Genomic DNA, 15174 nt, shown 5'->3' with positions numbered 1-15174 from the left:
TGGGGGTGTGGGGACACAGGTCTTTCTCTGCGCATTTACCTGCCCGTGTGTCTCTGTGTGTGTCGGTGTCTCAGCGAGCGCTCACCAGCATGTGCTGCTGTGGGTGTGCGTGGTGTGACCCGGCCCCCCTCCTTGCCCCCAGTTGTTCCCCGGAGCTGATCTCAATGTCCTCCAGAATCAGGAGACCGACGGCGTCAGTGGCTTCAGCCTTATCTGTCCCAGCCTGCCACTCTGTCAGAGGAAATCAAGTTTGCCTGGCACAACCTGCTCCTTATGATGTCATTGGGCTGTGATTGGCACGTTCTGCCCTCCGAGGTAATTGTCCTTTGGTGGCTTGATGAATACCTGCCAATGCAGAGATAAAGAGAACACGGGTTTTTTTTTTTTTTTTCCCTCAGAAGCATTAGTTGGCCCTCTTCTTTCTTGTAAACTTGGGAACAGAGGTAGAGGAGCTTTGTGACCGTAAGAACCTGGTTCCAGTCTCCATTTGCCCCTTCGACAGCTGTGTGACCTTGGGGAGGATGCTGCAGCTCTCTGAGCCAAGGCTTATAAGAGGAGCAATACAACAATAGATGGGAATGTTCCCAGAAGTCCTGTTTAATTAGCTCGTTCATCACTGTGACCATAAGACCTGAGAAGAACAAGGTAGAGGAGGAGAAGATTTTTCGATTCAAGGTTTCGGAGGTTCAGTTCATGCTTGTCAATCCTAGCTCTGGGCCCAGGGTGAGACAGAACGTCATGGCGGCAGGGCATGTCGGAGGGGCAGCCCAGGACAGGGAGGCCGGGAAACAGAGAGCCCCACTCACCAGGAAAAACATAAACCCCAAAGGTACACCCCTGGTGTCTACTAACTCCCACCACAGCCGCCGGCCCCCAACCACCCCCAGTTAATCCACATCAGTGGATTAATCCACTGATGGGGTTACACTTCTACAACCTGATCCTTTCACCTCTGAAGACCCTGTGCTGTCTCACACATGAGCTCTTGGGGACACCTCACTCTAGCCCATAACCAGCCATCAGTCCTTACCTAGAGGGAGGTGGAGGCAGGGAGGCCCAGGGAGGACCCTGGCTCAGACGCCATACCTGCTTAGGTCCTCACTCCCTTCTCCTAAACCGTGGCCCTAAGCAAGTGACCTGACCTCCGCCAGCCTAGTGGCTCCTCTGTGACACATAGTAGGACCGGGTGGGAGTGCTAACGTCTATAGTAGGATGACAGGGGTTGGCAATGTCTGTCTCGGCCCCTCTCAGACTTTCAGCGGGTGTGACCCCCGGGGCCCCTGGCAGTGCCAGCGAGGTGGGGACAGCGTGACGGGGTGATTTACTATCGTCCTTTTACTATTTTGAGATGCAGCCTCAGCATAGTGTTCTTGGCACCACCATCTTCCTGGCAAACGCCTGCGTCTCATCCAGACCCAGAGGCTGTTCTCTCTCTGGGAAGAGCACAGGGCCGCGTGGCCTCCAGCCCAGAGTGGCCCCGGTGGAGTGGAGGTGGCAGAGTCCCCAGCACCCGTCCCACCGCGCCTCCCCTCCCTGTCCCTCTACATCATCCCCGCACCTCCAGCGTGACCTTGAATCACCTTGTCCTTGAAGATGCTGGTTCTCCGCCTGGAATACCCTGGCTGCCACTCTGCCCCTTAGATAATCTGGGTGTGGCTCCAGGTCCCTGTGTCAGGCCAAGATAGATGTCCCTGCTCTGTGTCCCAGTGCAGCCTGGAGTCACCCCGTAAGCGTGATGTTCAGGGTATTTAAGTCCTCTGCCTCTCTGCCAGCTCGTTATAGTACCAACCAGGCACCAGGCAGTAGGAACGGAGCCCAGGAGTCCCCAGCGATGCCTACAGAGGGAACAATGGAGATCATTCGTCCCCTGGTGTCCTCTGCCCAGCCCTCGGGTGGCAATACCTGCACACAGACGTAGGTTCCTCCGTCCCAGCCTCTCCCCACAACCATCTGCTTCTGGCGATGTCACGGGGCGCCCCTCCTTTGTGCCTGTGCTCTGGTCTTGAAGCTGACGGGCTGTCTCCCCTGCACCTACTGGGTTCCCACCTCAGTGCCACATGGACCCAGGACCAAAGCCTCCCAGGGGTTTGACTAGTTGGCAGGGCTTGGGGCTAGTATTTGAGTTTGCTCTGGTGACCGTGGGCATCCACGTGGGCCTACAGCGTCAGCTTTAGAGAAAGGCTGGGGGCCAGGATCTGAGACAGAACGGCCTGAGTTCCAAGCCTTGGTCCTGCTTCCTACCAGCCACGCGCTGTGGGTAGCGGGTCAAGTCTCTTTGTGCCCCATCTCCTTGTCTGGAGGTAGGGAATAGAGTGTGCGTGCCTCACTGGACTTTTGTTGGGGAGGAAGGAGATCGGAGCTGCGGTTACTCTCGTAACCAATGGTAGCCTCCGCCAAGGGCCTCTACTCCGACTGTACCAGGGCCTGAACATCTGGGATATTGTATTTGTTCATTGCTATAATAAAACGTGTGAGGGTAGGTACTTATAAAGAAAAGAGGTGTATTTAGCTCACAATTTTGGAGGTTCAAGGGCCAGCAGTGGCATCAGCACAGCTGTGATGAGTCCTCATCGTGGACGGCACCACAGGGGCAGGAGGGTGAGTGGCAGTGAAGGAGGGCACCACAGGACAGGAAGCCAGCAAGGCAGGGGTCTTTTGTAACAACTTGCTCTTGCAAGACCTCACTCAGGGCCTCAGGAGAACTGCATCATCCCTTCGAAGGGCATGCCCCCGCCCGGCCCCTCGCCACCTGCCGAAGCTACCACACCAAGGACCAAGCTCCCAGCACATGACCCCTTGGGGACAAACTCAAACCGTAGCACATTTCCCGTCTCCATTCTGCCAAGCAGGGCTCTGGGACTGGACATCGGAATCGCTCTGCGATTTCAGGCGAGTCTCTATGAGCCGGTGGTGCCTTCCAGGAGAGATGGAGGCCCCTCGCACCGGACAGGAGGGAGCCCCACCTTTCCCTCCCCGGAGCATCTCATCGGCAGTCTGCTTGGCCCACCTCAGGGAATAGCCCAGGGGTCAGCAAATGACCGTCCTTGGGCTGCATCCAGCCCCGCCCCCTGAGTCTCAAAGTTTTTCTGGACCGTGGTTCATCTGCATGTCGTCTGGGCTGCTTTAGCGGGACAGCCGCGGTAGTTGCACAGAGACCAAGGGGCTCGGCAGGCCGGCCAGTTCTCTGTGATCTTAGAGGGAAATTTGAGATGAAAGGGTTAAAGGTGCATGTGACGGGTAGCCCAGGGGCCCAAGCATCACGCCCGCCTCGTGCCACCCATCTTGACAATTGGTTGCTGGGGCCAGATTGCATTCCATCCCCCACCCCAACGCTGGCACTCACGCGCGTCCTCAAGTGCCTCCACTGTCCACGGGGAACTGGACCAAGAACTGCCCGCAGCGGGTGGAGCCCTGGTGTACCCCAGCGGGCAGCTAGAGGCCTTGGCGAGGGGCAAAGCCGCTGGCCCCATTGATTACACCCAGTGAAAGCCACTGTCCTATTCAACGTGTCCACTGACCACACTGTCTCCGATCGCTCCCTGGCCAGGCCGCTCCATGCTTGAGCTGGAGGGGTCTACAGGCCGTGTCCTCCTCTTCCTCAGGTGCCTCCACAGCCTCCCACGGCCTCAGGATACAGCCGACGCTGGAATATGGACACGCAAGGCCTGTCCTGGTCTGGTCTCTGCTGGTCTCCCAGCCTCCTGTCCCCTACCTGCTCAGCCACGTGACCCCCAGCACTGCCACACCACTAGGGCTCCTAGACAACCCTCTAGCTTGTGGCTCCTTTGGAGTCAACACACAATCATCCTTCATGGGCCACTCTGCTCCCCCGGTCCCTCTGACAAACCTCCAGGTATCTTCAGGTCCTCTAGGTGACATCTCCTCTATGTGACACCCGAGCTGTCCAGGTAGCCTGGCCCCTCCAATGTGCTTCAGTTTAGTCGTCACCAACCTTGGCTCCCAGCCCATAAACACCCACTGGCTGAGTGAGTGAGGAGGACCCCTTTGGGAAGGTGACCGGATGAGGAAGCGCAGGGCTGTCCTCCTCCTCGGGTTCCAGCACAGGGGACAACCCCCTCGGAGCCAGACTACTGGGTGTTAGGGTCTGTAAACAAGTCGGATGGTGCCTGGCATTTTGCCAGAGGGAGTGGTTTGTGAGGTAACGCCAGCGAGCCATTAAGTGTGGAGATTCCTGATTGGTTGACTGCTGTATCTAGTTTATGTTAATTAGATAAGCTGTGTGGAATGTATAAATACCCCTCCTGTCCTACAATAAACGGCTCCCACTCCTGCTGTATCAATCTACACAAGTTCCTCGTCACCCCCTAGTTATTTTGCTGCAGCCGGACCGCGGCAGTTGGTGGCCCGTCCGGGGAGCCCCAGGACACTCGGGGGTAAGTGACGAAAAAAAAAAGCTGCCCGTCCCTAGATAGGACGGGAGCAAATCTGCTCGTCCCTAAGCAGACAGGGCGAGAGAAAGAATGACCATTTTAAGAAAATGGAGAAGATTGATACAGTATGTTTGTGTCTTGTTTTGTCTTGAAATGTTGTATTGTCTTTGTGACGAAAATATGGAAATAAGTAAATTACTAAGGGAAGAAGGCACCCCAGTGGAACCAAGAATAGTTGGGGCATGTGTTGATGGAAGCCCAGGAACTCTAGTCAGAAAGAAGAAAGTTCAGAGGAGGAAGGATTATCAGGAAAAAAGTTGCAGCAAAAGGCTATTACTGCATACTGGAGGGTGCATGAATCCGCGCAGCTGCTGCCACATGCACGAGCCGGTCTTGGCGCAGCAAGGATTTTCCAAGGGAGCGGGACACCACTGCGAGAGCCCAAATCCAAACCTGACCCGGAGGCACAGTCTCGCAGGCTCTTGCTCCCTGTGCCCAGTGGCAGTTTGAGTCCTGAACACTCCCCGGACTCTCCCTGGGGCCATCTGGGGCTGCCCAGGACACTACAGGTGGAAGACGGCTTGCGTCCCTGAAGTTTGATCATTTCCAAGGCCAGTAACTACAATGGTTCTCCCACACCTGGAAGCTAATGAGTAATGAGCACTATTAAGGCTTATTTCAAATGTAAAAAACCTTGAGATAATGTACTAAATTGTTCAGAAGGTTGTTTTCTTAGTGCCTGCTGGAATACTACAGGATTTTCTTTAACATCATTGCCGGAGTTCCTGCCTTCGTCCCAGTGCCCGTGAGGACGAGGGTGGAAGAATTTCCAGTGTTGCTGAGAACCAGACGAGACTTCGGATCAAGCTAGCTGCCTGCAGAACTTACCTGGACTGTCATTTAGGCTAGCTGCCTGCATAACTTACCTGGACTGTGATTTACCTGGACTGTGAGTTAATCTATTGAGACACTGCTTTACCTGGACTGAGACAACAAACTGTAATCTACAACAAATTGTAACTCGGTATCTTTGCTAACGGTGTCATTGCTGGTATAATTTTTCCAAGGGCTTCTTGCATGGAGCCATCAATTGGCTTGGTATCGTGGCATTTTGTATCCTCCCCTTCTGCTTGTAGAAGATTGTTTGTGGTGTTTGTGTAAAAACCACTATGGTCATTATTTAAATTAAACAAAAGGGGGAAATGTTAGGGTCTGTAAACAAGTCGGGATGGCGCCTGGCATTTTGCCAGAGGGAGTGGTTTGTGGGGTGGTGCCAGCGAGCCATTAAGTGTGGAGATTCCTTATTGGTTGACTGCTGTATCTAGTTTATATTAATTAAGATAAGCTGTGTGAAATGTATCTATACCCCTCCTGTCCTACAATAAACGGCTCCCACTCCTGCTGTATCAATGTACACAAGTTGCTCGTCACCCCCCGGTTATTTTGCTGCAGCCGGACTGCGGCACTGGGTGAGGTTGGCTCTCCTGTTAATTGGCAATGACCTGGAGCCAGTGACTTGATCTCTCTGTGCCCCCGTTTCCTCATCTGTAAAACAAGGGACATAATAGTGTCATCTTCACAGCTTGTCATGAACATTAAATGAGCCCATACGAACCTCCAAAATCTGAAACGCTCCAAGATCCGAACCTTCTTGAGCAGTCGTTAGCCCCTAAGTGGAGAATCCCACACCATGAAGCCTTATTTCATGCTCAAGATGGCTGAACATATAAAATCACCCACAGACTATGTGTGTGTACACTGTAAATGAAATATAGACTAATTTCATGTTTCGATTTGGGTTCCATCGCCAAATTATCTCATTTTATATATACAAGTATTCCAAAATCTGAAAAATAAAATCCAAATCTGAAGCACTCCGGTCTGAAGCCTTTTGGGTAAGGAACACTCAATCTATACATCTATCATATTAATATATAGAGAGAATTTATGTCACACATATGTGTGTGCATGTGTGTGTGGTTGGTATCTTGGAAGAGAACCTGTGCACACACGATAAGCATATTAGCTAGTGTGTGTGCACACACGTGTATGTGTGTGTGATACTGTGGTTCATGATAAGCACTCTACAAAAGCCTCTAGTCTGGCTGGAATTTATTCTGGCTTTTATTAAACTTTTTTTTTCAATTTATGATGATTTTTCTCTCTTAGTCTTGTTTTTCTCTGACCTTCACCAGAGGAGGACCTCCTGGGGGCAGCACACCTGTCTGGTCTACTTCTGCCTTCTTGGCACCTGGAAGCATGCTTTGTTAAGTATTTGGGAACAAATGAGGAAGCAAATCTTACACCCCAAAGCCAGACTACCCCGTGGTCTCCTCCCTGATCCTCCCTGCTGGCCCCCTCCCCGCCTCTCCAAGTTTATAGGAGACTTGGGGGGGACTTTTCGGGATATCGGGTCTCCACAGCGAGAACACATGATCTCATGTCACCGTCAGCGAGAGGCAGACGGGCACCGGGGACCCTCAAGCGAGAAATGGAGTCTCCAGACTGACTTCGAGGAAAATGGACTCTCCAGCTGACCCAGGAGATGTCTATAATGAGAGAAAACCAATTTAAATGCAAATGGCCCACTGTGTTGGAGAAAGGCCCCTTGCTGCAGAGAGGCCACAAAACAAAGGGCATCGGCATCGTCCCCAGGCCACTCTGCCATTGGACAGGAGGGCTGCTTCATGCACTGAGGATTAAGTTCTGAACTAGTGACAAAGGGTCACATGTACTGTTGGCAGCCTTCCCCGGTGCCACTTGGATGTCCCCACGGGCGACAGTCTTCAGCCACCACCATTTATGGCACCATGGCAGGTGCCAGATGTTTTGCAGGACAATGAAAGAGGCACCAGGCACAGGAGCTGCCCTTGCTTGGCCCATGCCCAGGGGTGGCACTCAGATCCATTCTGGCCACAGTGGGAACTGACACCTGGTTTGCGCAACTATTTTGGACCCAGCAAGGCACTAAATCTAGACATGGAAACAGCCCACCAAGTTCCCTCAGCAGCCCTGTGATGTGCCCTGTTTCCTAATTTCACAAGGAAACCGAGGTCCCAGCAGGGTACGACCCTTGCCCTGGTTACTGGGATTCAACCAGACAGAGCCCTGCAGGCGGTGACCCCAGCCGCTGCAGAGCAGCCCCCCAGGGGCTCTGCCCACGCTGAGCTCTCTCTAGATCCAGGCACCTGTCCAGGGCATCTTCTTCTGGCCAAAGGGCCCGAGGCCAGGACGTCGAGAGACAGTCTGCCACTGGTCTTGACCTGGGGCAGCAACAAAATACTATTCGAGGAATCCAGCCCCATGGGCTGCTCTACCGCTGCCTGGCTGTACAGGCTTGGGGTCCTCTCCCTCTCCGAGCCTCATCTCTCTGTAAGAGACGAAGAGCCCCACGCCATTCCTGGCTCTATAAGTGCAATGTCCTGGTCCTCCAGCTCCTCTCGAGAGCGGCCACTGCTCCTCCTTCCTGCCCTCTGCCCGCCATGGCCCTCTATCTGCTGGCCCATCTCTGTTGGGTTGAGGACTTTAATCTCCTCCTCTAGTTTCTTGACTCAAGGAAGGTGCCATCTGCCTCACTGAACCCAGGCCCTCTGCTGGCCCCCTCTCCAAATGAGCCCTGGATACAGGTTTCATCCAGTTAGTTCCATGATGGAGCTGGTGAAACCAAACAGGGCGCTTTGCCCTCGCGGGCTCTGCTGATCACTGACCTGGGGGCCCAGATGGCAGAAACTGAGACCCAGAGGCTTTAAAAAAATTGCCAACAGCCGACCAGCCAGGGAAACACAGAGGCTGGATCTGAAGTAAGAAATCAGAAAAGACACCGGCTGAGTGCTCTGAGGGCTCGCCTTGGGCTGAGGCCACACTCCCTGATTAAACACGCACACAGCTCCTCTGGCCTGAGCTGCTCCCTGTGCACAATGTGAGCTGTCTGTGCAGAGGAGCCAGCCGTGGCACGGCCCTGGGGGACCCGCTTTCCTAGTCCAAGCAGCAGGTACCAAGCCAGCCACAGAACAGACGTCATCCTTTTAGGTAATGACGGAGGGAGTGCGGTGAAAGCCGGGGAGGTTGGTCAGGAAGGCTCCTGGCGGATCCCTGGAGCTGAGCTTCAGGGTCTCGCTGTGGGTACTGTGGACATCTGGGGTCTGACAGTCCTCTGCGTGGGGCTGTCCTGTGCATTGCAGGCTGTTTAGCAGCATCCCACAAGGTGCCATAGCACCCCCAAAACCAGACAACAAAAAATGTCTCCAAGTATCACCACGTTCCCCGGGGGACAACCACCCTCTGCTGAGAACCACTGAGTCCTGAGACCCACAAGGCAGCAGGTGGAGGGGAGGAATAGCCAGGCAGCCCGCGAGCTCGGAGCTGAGAAGCAGCAAGGGGACCCGTTGGGCCAGCGAGGGACAGCACGTCTGTCATGGCCACACACTCTTAGACCTCTCTGCAGCACTCAGCAGCCCCAAGGGAGCCTCTGCTCCGTGCCCAGCATGTGAAGGACACAGTGCACACTCCAAGGGGTGGACGTCGGGCTGGCTGGATGAGACACCCGTGTGGCCGTTGGCACAGGGCCCCCCAAGGTAGCAGAATATTGGGACAGAGGCAGGCAGAGAGGCACGAGGCCCTGGTGGAGCAAGGGATGGGCTGCTCTGGGAAGGGGCTGGGGGCGGCCGAAGGTTCCCTCCTGCACCTTGCCCTCAGTCTCCACGCCCTGCAGCTCGGGTTTGGTGGAATGCCTAACGACGGTGCCCCTGGCCTAGCCAAGGCGCTGGCACGAAACCCAAGCTTGGCCCTCAGACTCTTGCTTCCTGGAATCAGAACACTGGGCAGAGAAGCCCAAGGGCATCAAGTGGCTGGAATCACTTTGTCTAATGGGTATGGAGCAAAGGCCGTCCGCATTCCTAGGGCCGCTGCTCTTCTCTCTCTGGAGGCCCAGCTTTTCCTTCTCACACCCTTTCAGTGGGCATCTGCCAAAGTCGCCAGAGCAGGTCTCTGCTGCATGCAATGCCAGCTAAAATAGAACCTGCGCCGTGAAGAGGACTGAGCGCAGGAAGGCTTCCTACTCGCCACCCTCACCCCTCTGTCCCAGGGGGCTGTGTCCCTCTCCCCAGCTGCGGTCAAGCACCACTCCAAGACCTGGCCTGTGTCCTTTTCTCTACGTACACTGCCCAGCTCCGGTTGGCTTATCCTTCTTTGAGCTCGTCACAGTTTGTAATTATAGTCCTTCCTGGGGATTGATTCCAGGCCCTTGGTAGACCCTCAAATCCATGTGTTTATGTCCCTTAAAAAAATGGCACTGTCTTTGCACTGAACCTCCTCCTCCTCCTGTTTACTTTATAGCGCCTCTGAATGACTTACGATCCTCAATGCAGTGACAGTGCTGTGGAGTTGGCTACTGTATAGTCTTAGGGACGAGAGACAGAAAGGAGTCTACATGTGGTTGGTGCCGATGCCACAGTTTAAAACTGTGTTCACCCCAAGGTTAGTTGGATCCACAGTCACGGACCCTCGGACACAGAGGCTGACTCCGCAGTTTCCTTGCAGGTTCATTTGTTGAACATCGTCCTCTCCCACTAGTGGAAGCCAGGGTCACTTTTATTTATGGTACCAGGGATTAAACCCAGGGTCACTTAACCACTGAGCCACGACCCCAGATAGAAGGTCTGCTCTCACCCAGTGGTTGGCCAGCCATGCCAATGTGCCTTGGATGGGGAGTCCGGGACCATCAGCTTCCAATGTTAAAACTGGGAAAGTCACAGGTAACCGGGGACAGTGGCTACCTGCCAGAGTCTGGCAAATACAAAGCCATCGGGTACACACCCACGCAGACGCTCAGGTGTTGACGGCAGTGACGTGAACCATGGGGTGGCCCCGGGTGTTCCTGCATTCTTCACCCATCTCCAGTCCTGCCAGTGCCAGGTGACCCCCGGGCAGAAGCAGAGGATTCAAAGAGGGAGATCCTGGCAGCCAGGGCTACACAAGGATGTGGGTTGGAAGGACCCAGGTTGCGCAGGCCTTGGGGGGCAGGCCAGGAAGTGTGGGTGCCATGCCCAGGCAAAGCAGACCCTCACCAGGTCAGGAGCAGGGAGGGGTCCTGGGAGCAGGAACCACCTGGGGATGACACACGGGGCTTCCCCAGACTCTTAGGGGAAGGCGACCTCCGCAAGAGGTGTCTGCAGAGGCCACTGAAAGATGGTGGCACCTGGAGTCAACAGCTCCGTTCTGTGGTGGGCGGAGACGGGGGCTTCGCATCTCCAGCGCACCATCTGCTCTGATCGACAAGCCGAGAGCCACCCCCGGGAAACGTGCACGTACGGTGCGCATGTGATGAGTCCTGTCTTTGCTGCCACCTGGAGATCCAGCCACCCAGACTGTCCCCAAGGGCTGTGCTGTTGAGAGCCCCCCTTGCTCCATCAGTGGGTGAGAAACCTCTGTGTACCCTGAGTCCTGACCTCTAAGGCCACGGCCTTAGGAGGCTGGGCCTTTGGGAGCTGATAGGTCTCCAGGGAGGAACCCTCAAGAATGGGATTGGCACCCTCATGAAAGAGGCCCCAGAGCCCCCCTCGTTCCTTCCTCCAAGTGAGAGGCAGAAGGAGCTGCCTGTGGACCAAAAGGTGAGCCCTGGCCAGACACCCAGCCGTGACCTTGGGCTTCCCGGCTCTGGAACCGTGGGTAATACATGTCTGTGGCCATAGGCTGCCCCGTGGGTGGCCTTCTGGGCTCTGGATGTAGCTCCAGGTGCAGCACCTGCTGGGCAGGCTCGAGGCCCTGGGCTCAATCCCAGCACCGCAGAGCGCGGCAGTTAGTGGAATCCTCTGACAGCAGCCAAACAGGCGAGGACGGAAGCCAAACTCCTGGACGGACTCTCACAGCTTCAGGGGCTGGGGATCCTCACAGGGCATTTCTCTAACACAGCCCCCTCGTCTCAAAGTGGAGAAGGAATCTTCCTAAAAAGATGAAATAAATGAGGGGCAGAGGGTTAGCTCTTCTCCCCTAAGAACCGAGTCATTAAGAGATGGCCCCTTGTCCCCCGTGGGCACAAGAAGATTCTAGAAAGTGAAAAGACAGAAAATAAAAACTCTGAATCTTGTGGTAAGGCAGATTTTTTTTTTTCCTGTTTAAATTCTCTTTAAATCTTTCTTATTACCCCAAGAAGAAATTCTCACTTTGGTACTAATAAGGTTTTTAACATCTCTGTGAAAGGTTGACACCTCTCCAAATCTCCCTTTTAAATGAACGTCAAACTGTCTTTGATGGAAAACTGTAACTCTCTAGAATTTAATAAAATCATTTTCTTTTTAATCTTTTTTTTTTTAAATCAGGGATTGAACCCGGGGTCACTTAAGCACTGAGCCACATCCCCAGCCCTTTTTATATATTTAGAAACAGGGTCTCATTAAGTTGCTTAGGGTCTCATTAAGTTGTTTAGGGCCTCGCTAAGTTGCTGAGGTTGGTTTTGAACTTTGATCCTCCTGCCTCAGCCTCCAGAGCCGCTGGGATTACAGGCCTGCGCCAGCGCGCCTGGCTTTGTTTTATTCTCATGGTATTCCTTCTTCTGGGTAGCTTCTATTTGTGGTAGGTGGTACTGCTTTTCCGTTTAGGGTAGGGAGTAAGTTTCCCTTCTGAAGAAATGTATTTTAAGTTCTGAGACAAGTTAAAGGAAAAGAAGGGCAAGACCAGACCACAGGGTCTGCAGCTAGAGCAAAACCCTTGGTGGTCCTCCGACAACTGAAGTCGGAAAACAGGGACAGAGGTCAGAGAGACCCTGACCCCAGGCTGCTCACCCGGGCGGGCTCCATTCATGCCAGTAAGCAAATATCAGGCCTGAACTCGGAAAGCTGGTCTCTTAACTGCATCAGAAACAGACACTGGGAAATGCTAGGAACTTCTTCATGTGACCTTGAACCTCCAGAAAGCCTCTGAGATGAGAGACAGCCCATCTATTGCTGAACTTGGCAAAATACTCTGCTTCTGGGAAGGGCGTCTCCTCTAGACAAAGAGATGTCCAGTGCACGTCTCTGAATTTCCCATGAATGACCGCCAGGCCGGCAGCCGTCCACCACTGTGACAGAGTGCCTGAGAGAATCAACTTGTGAGGACGAGAGGTTTATTTGCGGTCCCAGACTGGCAGGCCTTGTTTCCTGGGGCTTGGAGTGAGGCAGTGCGTCATCGTTGGAGCACGTGGCAGAAGAAGCTGTGTACCTCATGGGCACCAGGAAACAGAGCGACAGGAGGTGCCAGGGCCCCAACATCCTCTTCAAGCGTGCACCCCAGGGACCTAACTTCCTCCCACTCCCCCACCCCCTAAAGGCCCCTCCACCTCCCAGTAGCATCTGGGCAGTGATGGGGGGAGAGCAGCTCCTCCTTACCGGCTCCCTGCTGAGCTCTTCCTGTGCTTCTGAGGGCCTCTCTCTCCCTGAACCCCTTCAGTGACCCCAGACCAGGTGCATGCATACCCCTTACCTGAAATGCCCGGGGACAAGTGTGCACAGACCTCAGCTCTATCCTACAGAGGACACACAGCCACAGAATTCTCAAGTAAGCAGAGCCACTGACATTTTCCCAATTGCATCAATGTGACAAATATTTACTGAGCACCTCCCAGGTGTGGAGACTCTGCTTCTTGTCCCAGCCATTGGCAACAGGAGCTGGAGGCCCGTCCCTGGCCTCCCAGACAGGACCTCCTTCCTATAGACTCCTTAGGAGCGGCTTCGGGGTCTGGGTGAGTGGCTCAGGCCAGCTATGAGCCCGGCCAGGTGGGTCAGGCTGTGCACCTCCCCTTGGGTCCCAGCTCAGCTATTTTCTGCCCAAGCCTCTCAGCATCTACCTACCCCACCTTCCCACCGGAGGGGTAGGAGTGGAGAGGGTGCACGGAGGAGCCAAGGTGCAGTGTGACCACTCGAGCGAGCTCCAGTGTCCTGCTGCACCGTGGGGGCTGGCTGCAGCTACTCACCATGCGCCTAATAGCCAGGGTGCGAGGTTCCAGCACTTGGACAGGTACGTCTTCCAGGAGATGAGCATGCTCTCTGGTGTATTTTATTTTTTTAAGCAGAAATGATTATGTGTTCGCTGCTAATGGCAGAAGTGTGGGGGTTCCAGAAGAGCACAGAGAAGGAAAGAGAACTTGTCCTATCCCTGACCCTTCCAGGCAGTCCCTTCTGGACGGGGAAACACGGTCACCACCTCATCTGCAATCCCAGGGCACCCTGCGGCACCAGGCACAGAACCAAGTCCTTGGAAACGCCCCTCCTTGGCCGCCGGTCACTGTCATCAGGGACTCAGCTGGCCGGGCTGGCCACTCACACTCACAAGCCGTTTATCTTTCCATCTTCTCTCTTCAGCCCCCAGAACCCCAATCGTCGCTCCCCAGTCCTGGTCTGTTTCTGAAATGCTCTTCCCTGACCTCCAAGGCTGGGTTTTTAGCGTGCAGGTCACGGTCAAATGTCACCTCCTTGGACAGTGACTAAACTGGTCCATCTTGCGTGGTCTCCTTCATGGTGTCGAACCAGCCTCAAAGGTCCCTGTTGAGGCCTGAGTTTATGTGTCCACTGCCTGACATCCCCCAAATAACACCCTGAACTTCCTCCCCAGCCCCAGGGCCCATGATAGCACCCCCACACCGGCTCCTTCCTTAAACATTTAATAAGCCGGTGGCCTGCGTCCGTGTATTCATAAGCGAGGGATCCTTCTGTGTTTACTGTTTGCCGCTTGGTTTCTTAACTTCCTGGGCTGCGACCACGTCGACCTCCAGAGGCAGGATGGCATTCTGCTGCGGACACATCACCGTGTCTAACGAAGCCGGTTCTTGGCTGGGTGGGCTCTTGGGATTCCCGTGTCTGTAGGTCAACGTGACACTCTACAGCCACCACCTTGTCCCCACACAGCTTCGCTCCTCTCGTGACCATCTCCTTAGGGTCAGTGCTCAGCTGCGGGAGGTGGGTGCCAGAGTCGCGTAGATCTAACTCTCTTGACCCGCGCGCAGGTCACACTGTGGTGGCCTTTGCTTTTGGCCCTGGCTGCTGGCCGTCTCGTGGAGTCCTCTGAGGGCCCTGGGTGTCTTCGTCTCCTCGTCCCAGGGGGAAGCAGCCTGCCATCTCACTCTGCCAGCACCTCTCTCCCCTGCCATGGAAGGGCTTCAGCACCTTGGCAGGGACCGTGTGTGGCAGGAATCCTCCACACAGTGACGAAGAGGCCAGCAGTCACTTCTGCAGGCAGCGGGGCTTGCCACTCGGGGAACCCAGCAGCAGCCTGCCTGGGCCAGACCCACCCCTCCGGCTCCCTCCGTTTCCTCTAAAGCCCTCCTGGGCTCTGCCAGCTGGCCCCTTTGGAATGCACCCTACCTGCCCAAGTCCTCTGGGCCTTCACTGTGTCCTGCTCCCTGTCACTTTGCGCTCCAGAGAGCCCCTTTGCCCTCTGGTCCAGCCCTTGGGATCCATCCAGCCCACACCTGCTGGCCAGGCTTTCTCTGGACCCAGCCCTCTCTCCACCTGTACTGCTGTGCCCGCTGCGCACGAGTATGCTCCAATCTCCACGGGTGTTCTCCTCCGGAACTCACCCGTGTGTCGCAGTCAGGACCTTTGGGAAAACCAGGGCCCCAGCGGAGCCTCCATCTGCCACCTGCTATCTCTGCATTTGGGAGTCTCAGCTCCCTCTATAAAATGGGGACTTTTCTGTGGCTGATCTGAGAGTGCTGCTCTGAGACTCCAGGGCACCCGGAACTTGGCCTTGGCCTTGCACCTGGCGCAGAACACTCATTAACAATGACGTGGGAATACTTACCTTGACTTTG

The 15174-nt window shown here is 54.8% G+C and overlaps 1 long non-coding RNA gene across 1 annotated transcript; it reads right to left on the bottom strand.

Moving 5' to 3' along the window:
* Positions 1–391: 391 nt before the first annotated feature.
* On the bottom strand, positions 392–13639 carry LOC139705744 (uncharacterized). The gene is made up of 4 exons (XR_011707543.1): positions 13339–13639; positions 2815–11332; positions 1581–1835; positions 392–631 (listed from the first exon to the last, which is right to left on the bottom strand). It is a non-coding gene; the product is annotated as an uncharacterized lncRNA (long non-coding RNA).
* Between the last annotated feature and the right edge of the window lie 1535 nt (positions 13640–15174).

Source organism: Marmota flaviventris, chromosome 5 (assembly GCF_047511675.1).
Source record: "Marmota flaviventris isolate mMarFla1 chromosome 5, mMarFla1.hap1, whole genome shotgun sequence".
NCBI classification, from domain to species: Eukaryota; Metazoa; Chordata; class Mammalia; order Rodentia; family Sciuridae; genus Marmota; species Marmota flaviventris.
This window is presented reverse-complemented; position numbering and strand designations above follow the sequence as displayed.